A 25,658-nucleotide genomic window follows, 5' to 3' on the forward strand; every position below is an offset into this window, starting at 1 on the left:
ATAAGCATGGCATCCCTGGAGCAGGATTGTAAGAGAGAACAAGAAGGGGGAGAGATAAAGTGTGTGCGTGATTGTGTGTGTACGTCTGTGTACGTGTTTATGTGTGCGTAAAACAGGGTGCTAGAGAAAAGGGAGATGAGGGAAGAGTGGGATGACTTCTTTTAATTTGGGGAACCCCTCGGGGGAAATCGAGCCCGTGAACACGCAATTACGACAGTCATCAGTGAACCGCGCATGTGAGGAAGTGGGGCATTGAGCGTAAAAAGAAAATATCAGGATGGAGAAGGAGGAAATGATTTGAAGTATTATTATCTCAAGTCTCAGTCACCCTGCCCCCACTGATAATCAGTCAAATACAGATCCCAGTGTACAAAGCACACACGTCTCCCCGTGCTTTATTTTGGAAATGATGAATGTAACTAATACACAGGTAATCTATTACAATTAACTGACGGCAATGGTGGTGGGGGAGGGGCAAGGCCATCATCATTGGCCAATTATCATCTTATTATGGATGTTAAGTGGCCTCATATTAGGGTCAATGCCCCTCATTTCAAGGGAGAAAATAATTGTTAACCTCTGTAATAGTGATACACAGAAACTATTTAACACACCCCAGGGGTGCAGCCTCATCAGCACATCGACAGGAAGTTCAAATTACTTTTAAACAGAGGACTGCACTTTTCCTGTGTCTTTACATGACAAGGGCAGTCAAATATCTTATGTAGATACTGCAAGATATTATATTGTTGTGTTATAAAGAGCTTGGGAGAAGTTTACAAGTGAATTTTAAAAAAAGAAAAGAAAAGAAAAAAAAGAAAGAAATCAATAATCAACTAAAAAACTTTCAACAAAAAAACTTTCTTGTAAACTGTTTTTCACCTGTAATTCATTTTTACATCTCCTCCATATTTAAAGCAAAAACAAATGCAATATAAAATACATGTCTTTGAAGTATTAATATAAGCTCCATATAAAAAATGTATTGTTTACAACGAGTCAGACTAATTACTTTACTGCTGCATTTGACAAAATAGCTCAGCTGCATACATTTCACACAATCAACAGAGACACACGGTCAATATTAAAGAAGTCGGGAATTCACTGTTGCTGAACACATGACCGAGATACAATTACAACAATTTTAGGTAATCGCATTTTGGACTCATGGCAGGTAGAATAAACTTAAAGGGAAGTCTGAGATTTGGTCCCTTTCAAAACAGTGTATGCAATGGAAATGGAAAGTCCTCTGAGGGTATATGCTGCGCTGCAGTCTCCCTCAACAGTGCACAGGAAGAGACGAGAGACCCAGCTAAGTGTTTTCCAATAACTTTTTCTTTTGAGTCAGGTGAAACTAAATCCATTTAGTTTGTAGATAACAGTCAATCTTATATGAATGACTCTCCTAAGTCAACCTGGGGTATATGATTTTAGGAAATCACTATTTGCAAATAACTTTCAATTTCTTTCCAGCTTAAATCAAGTTTTTCAGGAAATTCTCTTTGTGGTATATTGCATCTGGCTGAGTGGCCTTTATTGTGCTGGCTCTCAGGTGGGCTTTTATATGGGAAGGCTGGACCCCGGGGTCCTGTGTCGCCTCTGGCAGATATTGAGACAGACACTGGAGTGACGATCTTTCCCAATAGCCTGACTGCCTCATTCAGCAAATTCTCTAAGTGAGTTACCTGTCTAGGAGGGTGGTTTAGATAGAATGAAACACTCACTTGTCACTTATATTAACCCTCTTATACCCCTTATCCCCCACCAGCACCTCCCACCAAACCCCAGAACCTCATACTATTGCTTCCACCCTTTTTTCCCCACCTTACAAAATCCCCATCTTTTTTTCTTTTCTCCCCTACATTAACCCGCAATTCTCCCCATCACACCCCCTGAAGCCAAAATCATCTTCATTTTGCATAATGCTCCATTTAAACTGATAGCAGTGACATAAGGAGGGTGAGATGGAGAAAATGGGGCATCATCAAGCTTTGTTCGCTCTCTCTCTCTAGCTGGCTGGCTGTGACCCCTGGTGGCAGTTATGATCCACAAGGTCAGTTGGTCTGTGGTCCCACGAACCACACAGAACTTCTTCCTCCAGTAAGCCAAACAGTCAGTCTACGACCCCTGCTTAGCACAAACACACACACAGTATATACTACACTCTGCTCATCCATCTACCAATCCTTACTCCATTCAGCCACCACCTTGTGCTAGTCAAGCGTGGTTCTGTGAAGCAGGAGGAGCAATGTAAGACACGAAATCTATTACAGTGTCAACATGACACTGCCTCATGGCATCCGTAAATGTGTTGCATGGAAGTGTTGCTTTTTTTATCAACTAGTTACGGGTTATTTCGACATAGTGTGGCCATCTAAGTGGAAAAAAATATTTAAAAATCTTGAGTTCTTTCGCAAAAGAAATAGCTGAAAAACCTATAAATGAAATAATACATCAATTTTTTTTTAGACAGACAAATTATTACAATTATTATTCTGGTTTTTTTTTTAATTTACTGTCCACTGTAAGTGTTGGGTAAAATGAGTTACTGTGATCACATTACTATTTTTAGTAACACAATAATTGAACTACACTAGCTATACTAAATCCTAAATAACTAAATACTACATTCAGTAATCAAATTACAATTATATTTTTTTACTTATATTATAACAGTTCAAGAATTATTTACAAAACAGGCAGATAGAACAGAGAAAAAATATATCAATGCTTTTTTCTTTCTTTATCATTAAGCTTGTTGTTGTTTGTCTTTAAGCGGCGATATGGACATTACTTTTGTTTTTATTGCACAAAAATACAAGATCCTACGAACACAACATCAGCACTTTGCAAACTGCACAGACAGGATATATGCAGCATTGGTGGCTGCCGGTATTTTTGAAACTTATAGCAGCTTCGGCAAATTCAGCTCAAGTCATATGGGTAAAGATAAAAAAAATACATACATACATATATATATACGCAATGTTTCAAGGTACAAGGTCAGGGTTACACGAATTAGTAAAAAGCATTCGTTTCCATTGGATCATCTCCAAGCTTGAAAACAACATACTAGTTACTGGGTCTTTTTTGAGCCCTTTAAAGCATTATGTTTTCCAATACAACATTATACGACTGCACAATGACACAAACAGTTTAATATACTACATTAGATTTTCCAAATTAACAATGCTGACATCAGTTTAAATGAAAACAATGCAGATTAGAAAACAAAAACAAAAAACAAAAAAAAGGCTGACGTCAACACTCACTGCCGTCAGCTCGTAAAAAATGAACAGAGAGCAGGTCATTCATAGGTTGTTAAGGGTTAAAAACTAGAAGGATTACACTTTTTTGAAAACAAGTAAACACTGTAGAAAAGATCAAGATGTCTTGTTGTGGAAATAGTTTGCTGCCGACTTATTTCCACTAGTTATGTTTCCTTAATGATGAACATTATGTAAGTTTGTCTTGATGAGCACATCTCCCGGATGTCACCAATAAATGTATAAAAACAAACAAGATGTTGGATGTACAAGCTTTTCCCCAGGCTTCAGCAATTTGTAAATATAGAAAGCACTCTGTTGATCCTAAATCAACTCATCGTAGCTGTCAACATTTATTCTGTTTATGCATCAGATATTACCAAGAAACAGAGTAAATATTCAGAAAGAGGTTCGGACAAAAAACAATGACAGAAGCAAGCACTGCCGACATCTCTATCCATCTTTCCCCGTGTGACGCGTTCTTAAATATTCCAATCGAGAAGTGGGCAGAGACATAACACAACCTCATGAATTCAAATGCTGGATGCCCGGAATGCCAATGGTTTCAGTCTTTCCTGCTGCTACCAATTTATATTTTCCATATGGGTCTTTAAACGGCAAATGGAAGTCAGTCTGTGCCCTTTTATCCCACCCGCCGCCCCCCTGGGGAGAACAACGGTCAAAAGTCAAGGAAATTCTGATTCCTCTGCAGAGCACACCAAGGGCACCTAAACACAAACCAAACAGCTCCCACCATGCCTGAGCGTTGGCAAACTTGTGCTCCCTCCCTCAGAGATCTACTAGTATTCTAAATGGTAATTATTACACACACATACACGCACAGCGCATGGTCTGCACAGATGAAATGCAAAAGACAAAGAGGAGAAAGGGAGGAGTTCAGGGAGAAACTGAAAAGAAAATGAGGTGTAGTGAAAAAAAAGGAGGTGAAATATAGCAAACTAGAAAAAAAAGAGAAAAAGTAAGAGGGAAAAAAAGTGGTGGGTATGTAAATGTAGAGTCAGAGAGTTCAGGAGGAGAGAGCGAGTATAATGTGCTGAGCTGACCTGGGGGCCGCGGGGCTGAGTGTCCAGGGGCCGGTGGGGGACGGTGGCCAGATCTCTGCGGTTATCATTATGTTGAGGGGGATCTCTTCTCCATCCTTCCCTCAATCCTCCCTCCTCTTCTATCTCAGACTCCATTTCTCTCCCAGGGCAAAGGTGAGTTGGGCTGGGGAGCAGAGGAAGGTGAAGGGTAACGCAGGGCGAGCTCGGGGTCGGTGGCTGTCGTTAGCAGTGCAGCTTGACCTGCTCACCCATAACTTGAAGTTTTACTCCCAAAGTTTTTTCCATCTTTTTTTTGTCATGCACGGTCTTGTTCTCTCACTGCTGCCAGACCAAGCTAAGATAAATTAAATGTCCTCCCCTGAATTTTAATAGGTCAAACGTGTCACTGCGGGAACTTGTTGGAAGTAGTTTGCCAAAAAAATCTCGGACTCAAACGATAGAGATGATCACAGAATTCTTGCGCATGAAAATCATGTTTTGTTTTGTGGGTGGGGGGAGTGCATCCATGATAACAGTTTTTTATGAATGTTTTGTGTATAATACATTATAAGTACTTTAATAGGAAACAATATGCAGACGTTTCATGGTCTGTGTTAAAAGAAAGACTGAATGAATTTGAACCTGGCAACATACAAAGAAGTAAATCCACATGTACGACTTCAGCTGGGAAAAAAATGCTTCAGACACATTGTGACTATTCTCCCACAAATTTTGCATTCTCCTGATGTTACTGACAATCAAAAATAGGACAAACTTGTCCCTCATCACTGTTTGAGGGCAACTGATACAGAGACAGGAGGAAAAGCTTGGAGAAATTGGCAAAAGTAGTAAACAGCCTGATTGATAAATAGTACTTTTCTACAACATTCACCTATACAAGCACTTTTTCTACGCCTAACTGCTTTCTATCTAAAATTCACGCACATTCATATAAATGCATAGAAGACCAACTTGGGGTTCAGCATCCCAAAGCTTCTTAGGCATGCAGACTGGAGGCTTAGCCATACAGGGATTGAAACGCCAACCCTTTGATTACTGGATGACCTGTTCTACCTTTTTCTTCATAAGTTCTGAATTCGACTGATTAATAAGACCAGATGTTAAAATCCATGAGAGCATAGCACAATATAAAGGCTATGGTTACGTATCACAGTTTCTGCCTTTCATCTGCCTCCTCAGTGACATCCTCTCAAGGCTTAGGCAGCTATGCTCTCTGGAACGCTTGAGAAATCATATGCAGTCACAGTACTTCATGTAGCACTGACCCAAATGCACTGGCTAGGTCTAGAAAGACCACATGCAGGTCTTTCTTTTCTTTATCACCCGTGTCTTCCAAGCATCTTGGAGAACTGTCTGTCCGTACCTTCGAACTGAGGTGTCAATTAAGTTGCTTTTTTAGCAGGAATACAAAAAGCTTTGAACCTCATTCCAACTATTGGTTGTTCTCTTCCTCCTTGGGTGTAAGGGCCAAATATGTGAGGGCTTCGTAAAAAAAAAAACTAAAACTCCAGCATCTGTATTTACTCAAGTAAAATGAGATGAAAGGTCTCAAAATAGCTAATATAATAGGCACAAGGTTTTATACGTTCAGCATTCCCAATGCTTTTTACCTCCATGTGTCAAATACCTAGTGTCAAATACCAGAGTCCATCCCCCTGGTGACCCTGAATTGGATAAGTGGAAGAGAATGGACGGTTTGATGGTTTCACAAGGATACTTTAGACAGGCCTGTAGGGCTAGACCTGTCTTAATTTAGCACCAAATAAATATTGACAACTTACCCCCAGGTTAAGTAAAGCTTAAGACTGATGTTACCATGGTAACGATCACTGACACTTGCTTTGATTAGTTACACTCAACCAAAAAAAGAAAAACAAAAAAGAGGAGCATAGTTCACAATTTGTGTGCAAACCTTCTCATGGAAAGAGAAAAGTGTTTGTAGAGATCACAGAAACCCGTGGAAAATACACAGCAGTGAGCTTGTCACTCGTTTTTGTTTGCCCAACAAACTATCCTGCGCCTGACTAAAGACACCAAACAGGTGCCACGTTCAAGGATGACAATAGCAAGCAAACCTACCTGTTAGATACTGAGATAGCAGCGGTCAGGTGGCTGTGGTACTCTCAACTCTGCGGCTATAAATATTATTCTGTATTTATCTTGTCTTCATTCCCAGTCTTACTGTTTCTTTGCATTTCTTATGATTTGTAATAGCTGTAATAAATGCTGAGCAAGGCCACTGCTGCTGTCAGCCTGTGTATTAAGATACCTGGCATATTAAACATACATACAGACAGCCTTCATTTCAGCTTGTTATTAACAATTTATAACAGCCTAACAACCACACTGTGGTTCTGTAAAACATGCCAGCAGTGGATTGGAGCAGTTGAAACGCTCATTTCATATTTAAGCTTTCTGGGCATGCTAGTTCAGTTTATATCCAGCCCCATAATTCCATTATAATATCTTATGAGTGTGTTCATAATGCATTATAGGCCATGACCTTTATACAAAGTCTTAGCCGTGGTTTTTTTTATGAATCTTGGCATCTGTTCAAGCACGCCATAAAAAAGAATATACAAACACAGTCCAGCTTTCTCTGTGCATATATAACATGGCATAGCATGCAACAAGACAGGGTCTGTGCAGAGGTGATTAGAAATTAAAACAGTCTTATTTCATCTCTTTTGTAGCGCTGAATGATTCCACAGTGTCTAGATGCTTTTTGTTTGTTTAGCTTTGTTTTGTTTTGTTTTTTTTAAAAGGGCAGATGAGCGAAAAAACAAGTTCAAGTAGTAGATGAGAAGGTATAAGGACCCTTACACCTTAGATCTATGAGATCAAACACACACATGCCTGTCTAAAACACATAGCACTTTCCACAGATTAGAAATCATCCCAGTTTACAAAAGCTTTGCTCCACAAAAGGTGTTCTTTTCACAGATACGCAGCCGTCGCCACAAAGAAGAGCCCCGGGCGTTTCATTGTCAAGCTCTTTCTTTTCTTTTCTTTGCCGCCAACAACACTAGCCTCTTTATCAGTGCAATTACAGCACAAACAGACTCATCATTGGCCCAACTGTCCTCTCCTATCACCTTTATTTCCACAAGCAACCTAATTAGTCCTAAAGAGAGAAAAGCCAATAAGCAGAGGAGAGCAGAGAGGCAGAGAGAGAGAAAAAGCTATCATGTCCATTTGTGTGGGTTCACAAACGCAGTTGTATGTGTTTGTGTGTGTATGTTGGTGTATTTTTCCACTCTGTTTTTCCATTTCTTTTTGTTGTTGTTGTTGTTGTTGTTGTTGTTGTCCTCACTCTTTCTATCTCCTTTTTTTTTTCCACAGAAAGAAAGCCTTCAAAGGAGCGATTGTGCAGAGCGGCTGAAGTGGTCTGTTGGTAAGCGGACAGCAGAGCAACACAACAAACATGGCTAGCACTAATCAGGGCCCCGGCTAATGTAAACAATGTCATTTTTTGCCCTTAATGAGCCAATTTTCCGCAGATATGAGAGGGCTAACAATTGGGGCAGCGCCTTTGATGTGATTCATCTGAAGGTTTGTTTGTGATCGCTTGGCACTTTTTGTTGGAAGCCCTGCGCCCAGCTGCTTTCATCTACCCCTGAAAAGAGAGAGCCACGACTCACTTGGGTATAGAGAGAGGGGGGAATAAAAATAATAATTTTCTTTTCTTTTCCCCCCTTCTTTTAAAAGACAACCACCCTCCCCTTTTATTATAAACTAGTCCCAATCAGCTGACCTCCTTGTCTCCTTTCCCTTTAACCCCCCCCCCCCCACACACACACACACACACACACAAACACAAAATTTGTGAACATGCATACAAGACTGAAGCAGAAGCAACCATGAGGGATCTGAAAAAAAAAAAGAAAAGGAAAAAAAAAAAAAGGGAACATGGTTCATGCCGGGTGTCTATAGTGATCAAATAGCGAACTCATTAAAAGGCACCCCGGTGTGCGAGCAGTGGACACTGACAGGGCCTTCATTAACATGGTGCTGACAAAAGGTGAGGCAGACCAAAGACGCAGCCGGCAGGCCAGGTGTGTGTGCCGCGGCGCTTTTCAAGATGGCACCATAGCCAGAGGCGGGCGGGCTGGCAAAGAGCACTCCATCAAATGGCATACTGACCAAGACCAAGCTGGTTCTGGTAAAGGAAAGAAGATATACAGATAAAGAGTTTCCGGTGTGTGCACGGAAAGTTTCGACGTTCACTGCATTCAAGTCAAACTTTTCCTGCATCCAAGCGATGATCCATTTCATCAAGTGAGTCTCTCCACAAAGTTCGCAGTCCGGTGCCGATTATCATAATAAAGTGAACTCTTCAAAGTTCAGTAAAAGGCCATAAGAACACACAAATAACAACAACAAAACAGGAAATAGGAGCGAGAGAGGGCTATTGATGTAATGAAGGTAGTCAAAGGTAGTATCCACGGGCAATACATCGCCTCATGTCCAGGCCTATTGCAATCAATCACTGGAGCTGAAGTGAAGTCAACTCCAGGCTAGTCAGTCAGCCAGGCCCCCCTTATAACCATGTATACACACATTATATACACACACACACACACACCTCTGCCTGCCTCTCTGGCCATGAGTCAGGGGCCCTCTGGGGCCAACCACACACTCACACACATACACACACTCTGCACCTGCTGGGCCCTGCAGTTACCAGCTGTCAACTCCACGTGCTCTTTGCCGTCTGTTTAGTGTGTGTGTGTGTGTGTGTGTGTGTGTGTGTGTGTGTGTACAAAGAGTACAGGGTTGCTGCAAAGTTACAAGCATCAGTTGGGCCATGGACAGAGAAGAAGAAATGATGCGGGCCGTTCAAGGACATTTACTTGCTTTCAACAAATGTTTCAACAAAAACCAATTAAATGAGAGCACTTGGCTGCTTTTTCTATAACGAGGGATAGGAGGAAACATTTCTTAACCCACAAACACACATTAAAGCCAAAAACTGAGACAGTTATGTACTAAGAAAGCTCCCCAAAGAGCAGACACCTATCTCCTTCTTCACAGTCAGGTCAACCTGAACAGTAAAATGTCAACAACAAAAAATAATAAAGTTTTTATCAACCTCACAACTAATGATTTCTGAGTTCTTTCTAAGTTCTCTTCTGTCTCTCTAGTTGCACAAAAAAAGAAAACTAAAATCATTTTTTAAATATTATTTTCCAACTTAGTTCTTTGCAGTGCTGCAGAAGTCTTGGGAGAAAGCTGTATAAGCTGTTACAACATGACATAGCAAAAAAAAAAAAAAGTGCAAACTAACCAGTGATGGGTTCATTCTCAGTAGAAAAAGTGTTAACCAGTAAAACTGGGAAAAAAGACCCATTACAGCATTTACCTCTAGGGCATGACCTTAATCCTAAGCTCCCTCCCCATCTCTGCAAGGGACAGAGAGATAGGAAGCTAGGTTACAGCAACAATGAAAAACGTGTCTGTTTTGGGGGGAGAGAAGAAAAAAAATCAATAATGTGTTGTGATGTGAAACTGATTCCCACTGGATCTCGCTGTGTTCTGTACAAGCCTATTCTCTGTGTGGCCCTGAGGTAAGTAGTGTACTTTGTTACAGTGTGTAGCAGTAAGCCTTGGAGACCTGTGCAGCGATTAAGCCGTACTGGAGCACATTAGCTCAGGCCATGTCATGGCAGGCTGAAATGGGTCTGGCATGGAAGGAAAAAGGATGAAGAGAAGGGTACACCAGAGGGAAGTAGATGAAAAAGGGTATCAAAAGGGAATGAAATGAATGAGGAAAAAAACAGGGCAGGGAGAGAAGAAAAATGTGACGGGGGCGGATAAGGAACAAAGATAAAAGAAAAAGGAGAGGAAAAAATGTGTTGGAGAAATGACATTTGTTTGACTTCATGTCATGAGGTTTGCACATCGTCATACAAGGTTTCATGCCTACACGGATGCATTTCCACCTCCAGAGAAAGAAAAGGCGCATAGCAAACCCGAGACACTTCGTGGTGTCACAGCTGACAGCAAAGAGAAAGAAAGTAGGGATGGCTAGCAGGAGTGATGGAAGGGTGGAGAAGGATGGCGCGAGGAAAAGAGAGACAGGACAGAAGCAGAGAGAGTGACAAATTCCCCGCTGATGACTATTTACAGGCTATTCCCTCTCACCACGGAAACCCGAGGCCTCAACCCCGCTTTCTCATTTTCTCCTCTTTATTTATCCATTTCCTCCCTTCTGTGGTAAATTTGTCACTTTTGCATAAGGCTGCTAGTGTCAGGGTGGAGGAGGGAATGGCAATATGAGCAACCCTAGGTGTGATGGAGAAAGTGGGGATGATAATAGAAGAGGAGCTGATGGCAGCATTTCTTCCCTCAATCTCTGACCATCTTCCTAAATTCCCAACCCCCCTCTCTTGTTCTGTCCCCTCTTTGCCCCTTTCACCCACCTCTCCCTCCATCGCTCCCTCTCCTACACCGACCCTCCTCTCTTTCACGCCTTCCTTTCTCTCTCCTCTGCCTCAGCCCACCACTCCACTTCCCTCGTCTCTCCAGGAGGCAGTTGTCAATCAAGTGCATCTCCCACAATCCCTCTGGAGCTCATTGTGCCCGCGGTCGCTGGCGGAGGCAGGCGTTGCGAGGCGGCAGAGAGCCGCAGATGGAGGGAGTGCTGTCAATCATTGTCACTAATTATTAATTTCTGTCACTCAGGCCCCCATGGCAGCCACATAGCGGGGGCCTCTCACTCTCTCCGTCTCTCCCTCCTTTCCTTCTCCAGCCTCCTCCTCGCTACTCATTCAGCTAGTTGGTCTGCATCCCTCTGTCCCTCCCATGCTCAGTCCCTCTCTACCTCCCTTGTCCCTCGTTAAAGTCTGTGCCTCTCCTTCGCCTTTGCTTCTTTCATTTAGGTCACTTGAGCTTTCCATTTCTCCTTCCTCCCTCTCTCACGCCGCACTACGGACTCTTTCCCCTCTTGTCCCCCTCAACACTCCCAGGGTGAGTTGATTTGGTATGCCAGCCTGGCCACAAAAAGTTCAACCTTTCATTATGTGGTTCACGTGCACTCAGAACTGCCCCTTCTCCTCTCCCATCACCAGGTCAGTCCCCCTGACTCTCTGCTCTCTTTTAATTGTATTCTCCCCTCTCACCCCTCTCAGACACCCTCCCACTACTTCAACACACAATATCCAGCTCCTCCTCTAATTCATTAAAAATAAAATAAAAATTTTTTTTTAAAAGACCTGCTTAACACTTTCTTCTATTTTCTCTTCCCCCCCCCCCCCCCTTTTTTTAAAGCTCAGACTCGGCAGGTCTTTGTTCAGGTTCTGATTTGATTTGGTGAACTTGGTGTTTTCAATTTGCACACCGCCGCTTTCACCTGTGATGTCACAGTGATGGCGGCTAATGAGGGAGGCCTGACCCGCATGTAGCTGCGACTGAGGACGGGGCCAGTCCACTTCGCTAAGGGTTCTGATCTGCTCCTACCCTCACCTCATTACCAGAGGCGGTGGGCTGGGAGGCAAAGAAGAGAGAGAGAGAGGGAGGAAGTTGGTGATTAGGAGTTTGAGCACACACACCCACAGTCATTCACAAATATTCATGAAAACACTGCATACACACAAGGCCAGATTCTTTATATTCTCATTCCATATATGCACACACATATGCTGCACACACATAAACAACTGCCTTTACAAATAAATACACTAAGATGCATTCTTACTAAACACACACTTTTTAACCATACAGCCTTTGCACGCACATTCATCCTATAATATGCCCACACAAGCATTTTTTGGCCACAGACACTGATGCATAAACACGCATATAGTGTATCTGCCTAAGACATTAAACATCATGTACATCTGTGTTTCTACACCAAAATAAAAAGCAAAAACATGCATGATATCAACAACACACACATTTTGGCGTACTGAAGGTTTATGTCAATCACTACAAAGTTGTGCTGCGCATCCAAACTTTGTTCAATACCACACTTCTAGTGCAGACGCCCACATTTTAATGATACCAAATGCGCCGGGCTGTGTGTGGATGAAATCAATATTACATGAAGACATTTAGAATATTTCAATTTGATGGCACGTTGATAAATAAACTCAGCTTTTTGGGTTTGAATCCAAAAATGGGAGTGTGCATATGTGAGAACTTCTCTTAATGTAGGTTAGATCAGGCAGGAATACGGGTAATTTAATCAACTTAAAGCTACATGTGGGGAAATGAACACTCCACACAGAATATGGACCTCATCTCCTCCTGGATTACTATTCTCAACAGACCTGTGCTACTCTAATGAGGGGCAGAGGAAGAGGCCAGCTGGACACCACTGATCCTTCACCTCCCTTCCTATCTATACCTACTGAAACCATCCACCAACCCTGCTGCTCCTCTGCTCCCACAAGCCCCCGCGTGCCCTCCAGTCCTGCTCTGCATACAGCCATTAGCACCCCTCTACCCCTAACCTTCTGCTTCTCTGCACCCACCACTCCCTCCACCTGCCCCTCCACTCTCTCTCATTCTTTCTCTTTAGTGTCTGCCTCCATCCTTTCCTCCGTCTCCTCTCTCTGCTGTCACTCCGTTTTCCTGGGCACCTGTCACTTTTCCCTTTCACTTTTCCCCTGTATCCCAACCTCTGTTGTTTTTTTTTCCCCTTTCTCTTCCTCCATCTTCTCTTTCTCATCTCCTCTTAGCTGTCACTGTCTTTCTCTCCTTATCTGATTGTCTCTTCACTCCTTCCATCTATACATCCTTCTTACTCTCTCTCTGTCACCACCTCCTCCCCAACCACCTCCCTCGTGTCTGTGTTTTTGTGTGTGTGCGTGTCAGCATTCAGCACCTCAGTGGAGACAGGGTTTATTGGGGTAATGCATTTATCACTGCTGCAAGCCAGGGCCTCACCTCCTCCTTTGAGCCAGTGAGTAATGAAAATAGGATCACTTCTGACAACACTCTGCAACAAACACTCGGACTCACACAGATGCACTCTTACACACACACACACACACACACACACACACACAAACACATATTCGTGAATGTTCCTCAAAAACGCTTGCATTTAAACATCAACATCGATGAAACGCAAACTTCCAAGGAACCGAGGAGATTCTTGCGCTCATAAACTCAGAAACGCTTGCCAGCTCTCCAAATCAGCTCTCCTGTCACAAAAAATGCCTTCTAGTATTTTTTTTAATAATAACTAGATGTAATTACTAATTCTTATGCTTTCTTTTAGACAAAAGTAGTTAGTTAACCCAATACTGTAAGCAATAATTATTAAATAACTGCTTATTTAATTACACAGAAATGAGAAAAATTGTTCTGTGATAAACCAAATTCACATTATCTTGACGTTAACATTGATTACATAAACAATTACACAAATTCCTGAGAGGCAAAATGAAAAGTAATCTATCAAAAAAAAAAAATCTATTGATGTAGCTGACCTAAAACTGATATTAGAAAAGTGCTAAACACATCAGCATTTAAGTGATATCAACATCTTTCAGCGAGGCTTGAAGCATCTAAAATCATATTCAAATTTTAGCTGGAAAAAAAGAGCAAAACAAGAGAATTTTGCTCAGTGCAGGTGGGAAAGATATTATCTTAGTAAATAACTACAGGCTACAACATTATTAGCCCCATATCACAAACTTTGCAGCGGCTGAGCAAAAGTGTAGAGATGCCGCTGCAGTTTTTAATACCGCACAGTTTGGACACTAACAACTTAAACTCTGCACATGATAAACTTGGAGAGCTGTTCAATAATTCCCTGATAGAATACTTAAAAGAGCAATTTAAATAATAAGTGAAATTTACTAAGTGTACCTAAATGTTGGCCATCTAAACAAAACCTTAGTGTCTACAGACATAACATTATGACAGCTTGGGTGTTTAGCAGGATTCGCAGACCTGTCGCCATATATGCTTTGACTGAAATTCACAAATATTCCAAGACCATCTCCAAATGAGTATCTATGGATGTGACAAGTCTGTTAGGGAATCTGGTGTCTAATACCTATAATATGCACTCATCCGAAAACTAGAAATATCCTGCAAAAATGGACTATACAAAAGCATCAATTATGTCTATTTTGACCTTGCAGGTAAGTTTGATGTATATCTCAGTAATCTGTGTCTACACATCATTGAAAATAAATTGTTAGGGTACCAAAAAAACCAAAATCTAGGTGAATTTCAGCCCATGAAAATATATGCAACTGCCAAATTCTGTCAAACAATCACAACCACCAACAATGACAGTACTGAGCTAAGCCTCAAATTCAAATATTGTGTTGCAACTTAAAAAAAAAAATACTCCACTGCATATAATTTCTACTACATTATGAACTTGGAAGACGACAAAACTTTCTTCCAAATTCATTTTGCTGCATTATAACACCACTGGACTCACTTGCCACAGTTCTGAACTAACATCTTTTATCATGTGGAATCGAAAGGCAACATGTCTGACTATTTCAGCCGTGGTTTCCTAGGGAGAAAGAAATCAGGTAAGGATCAAGTGTTAATGGCCAGGGGTGCCTGTCTAATCCCATTTGGTCTGGCAGTGTCGGGGAGGTGGGGGAGGTCTTCACCAGTTTAAAACGATACCATCACCACAGGTATTCGAGCCGGGCTCAGATTGGCCTTGACAGAACAAAACATCGCCGCAGCAAATGACTCAAGCACCTCCCATTACATCAAACTCGAGAGGACAAGGTCAGATCGGCAGCGACATAAAGTTTAAGCTTAGAAAACAAACTTCTCTTCAAACTGCACTTTCTTAAACGCAGCGTATCGTGGCGAGGGAGATTGCTGCTAATACACCAAGTAGTGCGTGGAGAGCCTAAGTCAAAGGACTGCTGACTAATGTGCCGAAATGGTCGGGAATACTCTGTGGTATTGCAGATGGCAGAGGTATTTGTTATTCATATGGCCCTCAAGGTGCATCCACAAGGTTTGCGTGAAAGTGTGAGTCTCGCACGTGCACGTGTGCATGTCTATGTGCGTACGCTTTTGAGCGTGCAAGTGTGTGTGTCTTGTGCAGAATCCGCAGTGCTGAGGATGCCATTAATGCTTGCTGCTGATCGCCCTCCCACATTTAAATAACAATAGTGCAGTCAGAGAAAGCATCGGTGTGAATCCAACCCACAAAACACCCAGGAGCTGCAGGCCCCACTCCTGCTGTGTGCGCGTGTGTATGTGTGTGTGCGTGAGTGCGCACTTTGTGTGTGTGAGTTTAGGTGCTCTTGCTTGTGCTCAACCCACCACATATATGCGAGTCTGAGAAAAGACAGTAAGACAGAAGAGGGGAGAGAGAAAGACAGGGAGGAAGAGAGGAAGGCAGGCTGCAGCAGAGTCTAAAATACACAGCCACTGTGTTGTGCAGATGGGTTATGTGATGAGAAACTGCAAGTCCACAGAGATTTCCTATTAGCATATACTGGTGACCCTGGATCCTTCAGTGGAAGAGCTGCTTGTCTTTTAAAATGAGTCTGGCTCAGATGGACTGAGTGCTGACTGAAGGTTTTCCATCTTATTTTTGCCTCAGAAATAATAAACAGTTCAGGTGTCCTCTCACTGCAAACTCCACTCAGCCACTATGCAAGGCACGCCAAGTGACAGCAGATACTAAATTAACCAAATTAAAGACATTTTGAACGCCACTGAACATGCCAACATTCAAGCAGTGATCTTGCATGATAGCGCAAAAAAATGGGATAGCACATTAAAAAAATCAAAGTAAGTCAATACTGTCCAATATTCCCCTGTATGCTGTTTTGTGTTAAGTTCCAACAGGTTTGTGGATCGAATTTCCAAATATGAAAGAATTGAGGAAATCCTTCAAGACTTTCTGCTACTGGGCAAATTATTATTTTAAACATGGGTACTGATCTAAAATTTCACAGCTGGCACAGCTCTACTAGAAGATATTATCAAATTCAAAACAAATTTTTTTTTTGTTTTGCTTGTTTTCTGCTGTTTTAGTCCAGTTTGGTTTTTCAGTGAGTTCAGAAAAGATTGGGGGAAATTTTCTTTGGTAACTTCTGTCTCTTTTAGATTGCAGAAATTGTTTTGCATTTTACTGTGATAGGAAATTAAAAAATAGGAAATAAGACATCTTTTGGTCAACTAGACCAAAGCAGCTAGCCTGAATCAGCCATATTAGTTAGTAAGTTACTGTTAGATGTATCTCTTTGACAAAAAGATACAATTAATAGCATCCGAACTACCCAATCAGTGTTTTATTTAACTATCCTGTAGTTACTGTAATCATTGTTGGATTAATTATCAGTTTATTTCCTACAATTATATCAAAAAAACTAACAATTAACCCAACAAACAGTGTACTAACGGGAATTAGTTGAACGTCACTACAGAGTACTTACCAAAACGCACCATGTAGTCTATTTAAAGTTGAATTTAGCCTTGTTCGTCTTTCAATACTGGTGATGACAGCATCCACCTGTGAAATACACAGTAATCCCGTCAGTATTGCTGGTTGGAGCCAGAGTCCACTCTCCACCCTCAGAGCTAAACTTTACTCCGGTCTGTGGTTCTCATTTATTTACATCGTAGTCTGACTGTTGGTTTGCTAGCTTACACACACTGATATTAAACTAGCTTTTTTTTTTTAAACTTTATTTATCACATTATAGACATACAGTCAAGTAAAACAGGGATCACATAAAAGATAACATTGTGGTAGTACAATGAGGAACAGAAAGAGTGACAAGGACAGTGAGACAAAAGTGAGTACAAAAAATAAAATAAATTAAGGGGAACATAAATAAACAAAAGTTTGCAAGAGCCAAAATCAAGTTAGCAGTTTCAATCGGTTACAGATGTTAACAGTCTTGAGAGCCTTAGTGTTTTTTGATGAGGAGATTGTCTGCCGAGGACTTTTTAAACTAGCTTATTGTGCTAACATTTTAGTAAAGTTAGCTCAGGCAGCCGTCGAGCATGCGCACTCACCAGAGGTCAACTTCATTTTTCAGCTACCGGTAGCTTCGAATTCATCACGTCTGTTTTCCGGTTCAAGTGAGAAACAGGTGAAGAACAGGTAAGTCTTTAAACTCACTATTGCTACATAAGACCACCTGCATCCAGTATGCCGTCACTCCACTCTCTACACTCCTTTTTTCTATGTGCCCTTCATGTTTGTTGTTGTCCAGTTTCAATTGAATTTAATTCATATAGCCTCAAGGCACTTTATATTGTAAGGTAAAGACCCTACAATAATATAAAGAAAACAGAGAAAACCGCAGGAAGGAAAAACTCCATTTTAGCAGGAAGAAAACCCTGGCAGAACCAGGCTCAGGGACAGGCGGTCATCTGCCAGACCAGTTGGGGGTGACCTGTAGAAAAGAGACGGAAATGAATAATAACAAATAATTAAATGCAGAGTGGTTTGGCATTCAAATGTGACATTAATAATCGTATTCCAATATTGAGCGATACATTATGTGTAAGTTACCTTTTTTATTGCGCTATAGAGCATTTTATTTATTTATTTTTTAAGCAAAAAATTAAGTATTTTTACTTACCAGGCATTAGTCTGATGGGCCTGTATTTTTTTCATTATTTCTAATGCTTTAAGTGATGAAATTGATTATTTAATTATAATAATAATTACCTCTTGGAAACTTGAATTATGAATTATTTTTTGTTGTTACTTTTCATGTTTGAATTTCCTTCATCTTGCTTCTTTCAGTTATATAAATTTGTTCATCCTTTAAGCATATAGATCCTATTGACACCATGTGTGAAATATATATATAAAACAATTCCCCTTCAGTAGGCATCTTACATAGCAATATTGTCATTTTTTTAAGATAAAATTCCCTAAAAGTAGTTTTCAACATGTTACAGTAAGCAAGAATATGTCGGTGTGACTATATATAACTTGTGAATACATTTTCAAGGTTTCGAAATGTGTAAATGTGTTGTTTAAACATTATTTCCAAACTTTAGATAACCAACAGTGCACCATAATCCTGCACACATACATCCCTCATATACTTTATATAAGGCTGACTCATTGTTTGTACTTTGTGTGGACCTGAGTGCACGTGATAAAGTGGAAAACCAGCATGCTGCAAACTCCAGTGTCTCACCTCTCTATTACGCTTCGTGAAAATGTTTGCTGTCACAGAACACCCCCTCACAAATACAAATGCACACACTGACATGTACTGCATGCACAATGTGTATTTTTAGCACATGTACACACCCTGACTGATCCCACTTCGATTTTTACAAGTAAAAGTAGCATGACTGTGGAATAAAAAAACCAACAAAAAACAAAACAAAACAGCAATTGACATAAATAAAGCGCTGAGATTCTCAGATGTTCCTTTGAAGGCACTCAGCAAATAAATTAAGAATACTTATAAACTTCTCTCCCCATGCATCCTCTTTTCCCCCTCCACATCTTTTGATGTGCCACAAATTGATGCCTAACAGTCACAAGAGCACAGAACACATGACAAGAAGAGGAAAGAAGTAAAGAAAAGGGGAGGCGGAGAGAGAGGGGGAGAAGCAAAGCAAAAGTGGGATGCCGCGGGTGTACATAAGTTGAGAGGTTTGGGAGAAGAAAAAACAAAAAAAAAAGACAAGAGACAAAAAGAGTGAGAGGCTGAGTCTAATAAGAACCAAGAGACAGCGTGCCGATGTCTTGTGGTGCCATTTGAATACAGGGCAGCAGCAGCTGGAGTCTGTGTCGAACAGCTCTGCACTTCACACAGCATCACCATCAGGAGAGGATAGCACTGGTACTACTCTGCTGGAGTCTTATACTGCTTCACACACTCCCACAGACCAGCCTCTGTGTGTGTGTGTGTGTGTGTGTGTGTGAATGTGGGAATGACTGGAGCTCCATGGTTCTCATTACTCAGCCACTGTAATGTGCTCGCCTTTCTAGCTTACCATATTGGGGCTGGTGTTCCCACTGCTGGCTTACAGAAAAGGAAAGGACCAACCTCACCTCTGTTCTGAATGCATTAGCACACATCACATTTTCAATCTGGACCTCAGCGCAGGTTCCCCGCGAGTCTACTGAATAGTAAGAAAGTATATGCATGTAAGTGCGTGTGTGTGTGTGCAAGAGAGTTTAAAAATACCCATACTCCTGCTCTGTGCTGATAAGTTGTGTTATGAGAAACTGCCAGGGCAGACAGCGGGGTCATTAGCATGACTCCCAGATTGAGTGGTAGAGGGAAAGGAAACAGGGAAGGGAAGAAGGAAGGAGGGACGAAAGTCAGAAACTACTCCCAAGTTTCCAAAGTTTCCTGGGAGGGAAACAAGTGAGCACCCAGTCAAGAGTGTGCACAGTGTCCAAAGACAAACATAACCCTGCGACCCCTGCTCTCTCAGCCATCTACAGTCTGATCATCTGGCTGCTTTGATCATCTGCCACCTCCAAAGTCCATCTATTCATAAATGGAAGCACTATTTTTATTTTAGTATCCATGCCCATTGCCTTTCTTATAAGTCGCATAACTTTCTGCACCAAAGTTCCTTGAAACTCTGAAAAAGGCATTTTCAATGACTTTATGCTTCTTCTCCAATATAGTTTTTTTCCTTCACTGCATTTATTAGGTTTTTCTATTTGGACCCAAGTGCTGGTTTCATTCAACTTTCTTTTCTTATTAATATCCTGAAACTCTAACACAGTCCTATTTTGTGCCCCACCCTATCATTAATAACATATAGTAAAAGCAGCATTGTCACGGTGTAAAACTTCAAGAACAATTTGCAACTCTTTTGGGATGCACAGAAAACTCATGCACCCAAAGGGAAATCGTTTAATGTGTTGAATTCTTGCTGTTTAATTTGCAGGTCTTAGAAAAATGAATACAGATTAGAGCAGGAAGCCCTTTTTGCTCCACATTAATCATCGCAGGCTGTCTCCGATTTAACTCATGACCTAACTTGTAGTTTTGGGATTGCTTGACTATATTAACAGTATATAAAGCAGTTAGACACGGTTGTGAGACGAAAACACTACTTGATGCTTCAGTAAAAATCAATAATGCGATATGTAATAATATGCCAGACAAAGGGGGAGTTTTCTGCATCATTACTCTTGATTTTTTTCTGTACTTCTCCCTAAGATCTGAATATACATTTTATTGGTTTATTTAAAGACCTTCTTTTTATGACTGCTGTTCAGTGGTCCCACATTCAACTACGTGAGTTTTATTGAGTTAGTTTAAGCTTTTAAAGTACTGTGTATGAGTTGTGTTTAGATTTGTTTTTGCCCCAGTCAATAACACACTTAAATATGACCTTAGGATCTTTGTTTTCTTATGTTCTGTTGCATTAAAAGCTCCCAACTCTCTTTACTCAAGCCCACTCCATCACTTTTAAACGCACTTCGGTGCGGGCATTCTCAGAGGCCTTTTTGACAGCTATAACAACGCTAGTCTTTTGCCTTGTGCCGTTCAGCGCCGAGCAGCCTTTGTAATGTCTTGGCAGTAGCCGCTTCGGTATTCTTCTTGCTCTTGCTATTCCATTTAGGGGCAACAAATCACGAAAAGCAAACCTGTGGTTGTATAAGTCATGCTGGGACCGTAAAGGGAAAACATAAAAAAAACAGACGGGCATTAATGGAACGGCTAATAAAGTCAGTTTGTGTGAGAGTGTTGTGAAGGATTTACTGCTGACACACTGGTTAATGCACGAGCAGGTTTTCCCTCAAATGTTATTTTTAGAAAGGGTCTAGGGTCTTTTGGAATCTTGTCACTTGTTAACCCCTTGTGTTCTCAAGAATTAATAAAGTCCTATAAAAATGATTTTTTTCCATTTGTTACCGGTGGATTGATATGAAAGGATGCATAAATCCTGAGATTTATGCATCCTTTTTAACTAAAACAGGTTACATCAAACAAACATCTTGAGATAAACTGTTACAAAACACAACCTGTGGCTGATACATTTTTTTGTTTAGTTTGAAGAGCAAAACAGTTATGATAAGGTCAGCAAATCTGACCTAAAACCTCATCATGTAAACTAGGGACTTTGTATTAATTATATGTCACAAAATGAATACACCACACCTCAAATGGCAAAACATTATGTCAAAGGTGTTGGCCAAAATGACAAAATAAAGTTATGTTAAGTAATTAGAAAGCACTTTAGGCACAAACATAACGCTGTGTCCTGGTCATAGCTTTCCTGCAGGTCTTCACCTGGACCCCCTTTTTCTGTTTTGAATTTTAAAATAATGCCTTCACGAGTCAAGGGTGGCTTGAATATATGAAAAATCTCTCAAGCAATAGATGGAAAAAAATATCAGATTTTTTCCAATATTCTCTTGAATCTGAGATATTCAGCCTCTGTTGATTTCACTGGTCAGCTTTTTGCCTTCAGAATCATTGCAGCCACACAAATTCCTTCTTACACAGGGATGAGATGCTACAAGTCTGTAAAAAGTATTCAGATATTGTATTTTAAAGTTACTGTTCTATTAAAGCAGACAGCTTCTACATAGCGAACGACAACAAAAAATATTACCGCTCAATCTATCATGTGAGAGTGCATTCAAAGTATGTCACGGACCTGTTTCAAACACTTTTAAAATCACTGCTTACCCTCTCACATGGTTACAACGGCAAGACAAAACCTCGTTGCAACGTCACAACTGTCTGGCTTCTCCTCTAACACTAATGAGCAAGTGAAAGAGTGGGAGAGTACCCTGATTAGTCTGGCAGCATCAGTGTCAGACACTCTGCGGGGTGCCCACATCTCAGTGTGTGTTTGTGTGTGTGTGTTTTTTTGTGTGTGTATTATGTTTATATTCCTGCATTTGTATGGCTGCCAGTCTCTCTGCTCTCCTTTCCGTGCCATCCCTCCCTGTCTCACTTTCTTTTCTCTCGTTCTCTAAGCTCCAAGAACTCTGATCCTTGCATTCGCTCAGTCTGGCAAATGACTGCAGGGGCTGACAATCCACTGTCAGCATGCACCGCCACAGTCAATAACGCTGTCCCATGTCACTGCACTACACTGGCTAAAGCTCACATTTCTTATCCCTCCCAAAAACTGCTGCTTAACAGCCCTTCTCTGCCTTTGCCAATCCTGCTAAAAGCATCACCACAGCCAGCTAATATCCCCCACCCCTCGAAAACCCCACCCTGACACGTTTTTGGTTGTCCAAATGACCAGAACATCCTTGGTTGAAGTGAACGCTGCATAATTTAAGTCCAAGAGTAGCACCCAGAGAAATATGAAACCAAATGTGGTGCGCTTTCCACGATGCCCCTGAATTCTAAGCAAGTGATGGGTGACTGATCCAGCTGTCTTTCTGTAACAAGATGAGGTCATGTAGGCTATACTCAAATACACACGTGAATTGCATACGCGCATGCACGCATGCATGCAAGGGGTGCAGCGGAGCTCAGAGTGTTACCAAGAAATTGTAGTCTCCATGATAATCCACTTCTCCTCCATCGTGTTCTATTAACTTCACAGTGCACGCACGCGCGCGCACACACACACGCCCCCTTCTCTCGGCCCACACGCTCGCTCACAAATGTCTGCAAGTGTCAGGACCCGTGTTGTCCAGCTCCATTGTATCTGCATGAGGCTGAGATAATGGCATCTGTCGCTGTTCCTTTTGTCAGCGCTGTCCCTGGCCCCGTGCTCACTGCTGGTCCCCATTAGCTGGCTGCTGGCCCGCTGGCCCCTTCGTTCCACGCTCTGCTAGCTGACCAGAAAATGCAGGAGACACCTGTCCCTTCCTCTAACTTCCACTGTCGTTATCCTTTTCCCCTCTCCTCATACCGCTTCTCCCATTGCTGCACATTAAGGGTAGTAGAGCAGTTTGCTGTACTGGTTAGCTTCTCAAAAAAAAAGCAGTGAACACCTTATGACAGGTCTGTTTTGCTTTAATGATATGTTGCAACAGAAACCTCAAACTAGGTTTTCTGTTTGTGTGTCGGCTGTGGGAAAATCAGGTGATGTTTTTGGCATGGATGGGTTTTTATTGGATACCAAAATATCCCCATGAAAGTTGTATTTCCTTACTTAAGCTTTGTCCACCTGACTGATTTTTTTAACCTAGGTACCAGAGAGATAACAAATAAAGCCTCCAAAATGAAGGAGGATAGTTAATGAGTAAGCAAAGAAGCTGGACCAAGGTAGTGACTTACTGACTCAATTACTGTCCAAATAATGCCTGTATTACTTTTCTGTTATGATTGGCAATCTGTTATCCAATTACCCCAATTCATTTATTACAAAGACACACAAATCTCTTAAGTTAGCCATCTTTTTAAAAGAAGAAAGGTAGAAACAAAGAACTTTTGAACACCCTTTATCCTGTTACACGACTAGGCATCTGGTTTTTGTGATTTACAAGATGCCTTGTGCATATTTTGGAGCAGTTCATATTTGTATTACACGTTATTAGGAACTCCAGTTTTGACTATAAGCAAAGCCGAACTGCTATGATCGTGCTACTAACTGCCTTGCTTACAGTTTTTGATGTCAGATCATCTCAGCACCAGCTTGCCTTGTCTATGCTGGATAATTGTTCTCACTGGAGCTCCAGTGTAGCCTGTATTACATCTGTCACCTATCTGCGACGTCTTACTTAGCCACATCATTTTTCCCTCATCTCTCATAAGCATGGTTAATAAAATGTAAAGATGGGAGATAGCACACCGCTGACTGAGTTTTATTAAGAACGTAATAGCAATATCGTCGTCGTAATGATACTAAGAGATCTGAGATGATGGGCGGACCGGCGTGCGGAAGTGGGCATGACATCACAGGCAAAAGTATGTTCTGCTCGCTTTATTTCATTATTAGTTAAGCTTACTTATTAGGGACAGGGGAAGGAGGAGTGTTGCCTTTGATAAAGCAAGGCAATTTCAAGACCTGCTGCAGCGCTAAATTACAGTTGTACATCATACGGCTCGCTCTCTGCTGCTTCCTCAACTTCCCCACAGTCTCCTTTTTCTCCAGCTCTCTCTGACTGGAAGGTCTCCGCGTGTGATGTTGATCTCCATGTTGCCTGCACCACGGAGCAGAAAGACCGGCCAAAGAGCGAGAGACGGCAGCTGAAACAGCAGACAACAGCCCCATCTACAGATTCTTTTCAGTCACTGTGATACAGAGTGGACACGAGGTGACCCAGGTGTTCCAGTAAACAGTAGCTCATGGATATTATTTTACCAATATCTTGATTGCATGTAGTTTACTTCAGTCACTTTAAATTCAGCCTGGGTAAATGAAGAGAGGTTTTTGGGTTGTTTTTTTTTTCCAGCAAACTGACAATAAATACACCTGCTCGGGATGAAGTGCACACATCCAGGTTTTGCATTATTAGAAGCACGCTTTGTTTTTGCTGCTACAGTACAAGTGCAATAGCTGCTTTTTAAGCTGTCTGCAGGCATGAGACACGTTAACCACCAGACAATTTTTGTTCCCTCAAGTGCTTTTTCTGTATTCAGATTTTGTTGCCGCCTCAGTTTATTTGCTACTATTTTTGTCTCGGTGTACTTCGCGTCAGCATATACAGAATTAAATACCTTTTAATTTCTCGAGCTACGCTGGCATATAAAAGATGCTCATATTTAGATAAATTAGATACATTTTGACTGTTGAACTTACTTATGTGTGCATCTGTTCTTGTATTTCAGCTGTTGTGACACTTGAATTTCCCTGCATGGAATCAAAAATGTTTGATATTCATATTGGAATTAAAGGACAACTAAAAATGACTCTGTTTATTCTTTTAGAGTGTCTTCATTTAAGTATATCATGGGCTCTTCATCTCACCGCAAGGTCTTCCAGGAATAGCTATGACTTCAAATGACCTTCAAAACATCATAAGCATGACCTCTCTACTTCTTCAAATGTGAAGTGACATGCAGATCAACAAACCATCCGGCTGACAGGCCTAACCTATCTGCCATTAGTCCGTCAAGGTATCACACTTTGCTTTAATTCACCATCTTTCACAGTGTCACACTTTATATTCCTTGGCATGGGTAGGCTACATGTGGATGCATAATTTATCTCAAATTAGCGCCTATTTGAGTAAGAATCAAAGCAAGGCGGCTAAGGTTGGAGGAGAGCTTAAGGAACCGCAGGGAAACCATCGGCAGGATTAATGCGGGAGATTTTTATAAGAAATTACTGGCTTAATGAAGTGGATAAAAAAGCTGTCAGTGTTTTATTGCATCTAAATTGTGTGGAAGTGGTGTTTAGCTGTCTCGCCTACTCCCCACATAATGGGTCGTGACAGTAGCTGTGAGGCTTATTTAACTTAACTGGTGAATAACTTGCATGGTGAAGCTATTCACAGAGTTGTTTTTATATGCACTAAACC

General features: G+C 41.3%; 2 long non-coding RNA genes across 5 annotated transcripts in view; one reads left to right on the forward strand and one right to left on the reverse strand.

Moving 5' to 3' along the window:
- The window catches only part of LOC146698995 (uncharacterized), a 218,389-nt gene extending 201,037 nt beyond the window's left edge, over positions 1–17,352 (reverse strand). For 3 of the 4 annotated variants that reach the window (XR_014922917.1, XR_014922915.1, XR_014922916.1), the window contains exons 1-2: positions 16,711–16,910; positions 4,331–4,493 (exon numbers count right to left, since the gene is read on the reverse strand). This is a non-coding gene — a long non-coding RNA (uncharacterized LOC146698995). Of the gene's footprint in view, positions 1–4,330; positions 4,494–16,710; positions 16,911–17,296 lie in introns of those variants that run through there. The other variant, XR_014922918.1, reaches the window with a different exon arrangement.
- LOC146698996 (uncharacterized) lies at positions 16,968–25,047 on the forward strand. The gene is made up of 3 exons (XR_014922919.1): positions 16,968–17,073; positions 17,320–17,384; positions 24,290–25,047. It is a non-coding gene; the product is annotated as an uncharacterized LOC146698996 (long non-coding RNA).
- The last annotated feature ends 611 nt before the right edge of the window (positions 25,048–25,658 follow it).

This window comes from Copadichromis virginalis, linkage group LG11 (assembly GCF_057382275.1).
Source record: "Copadichromis virginalis isolate Kocher_CV1m ecotype Utaka linkage group LG11, C_Virginalis_male_GT1.1, whole genome shotgun sequence".
In the NCBI taxonomy this organism is placed as follows: Eukaryota; Metazoa; Chordata; class Actinopteri; order Cichliformes; family Cichlidae; genus Copadichromis; species Copadichromis virginalis.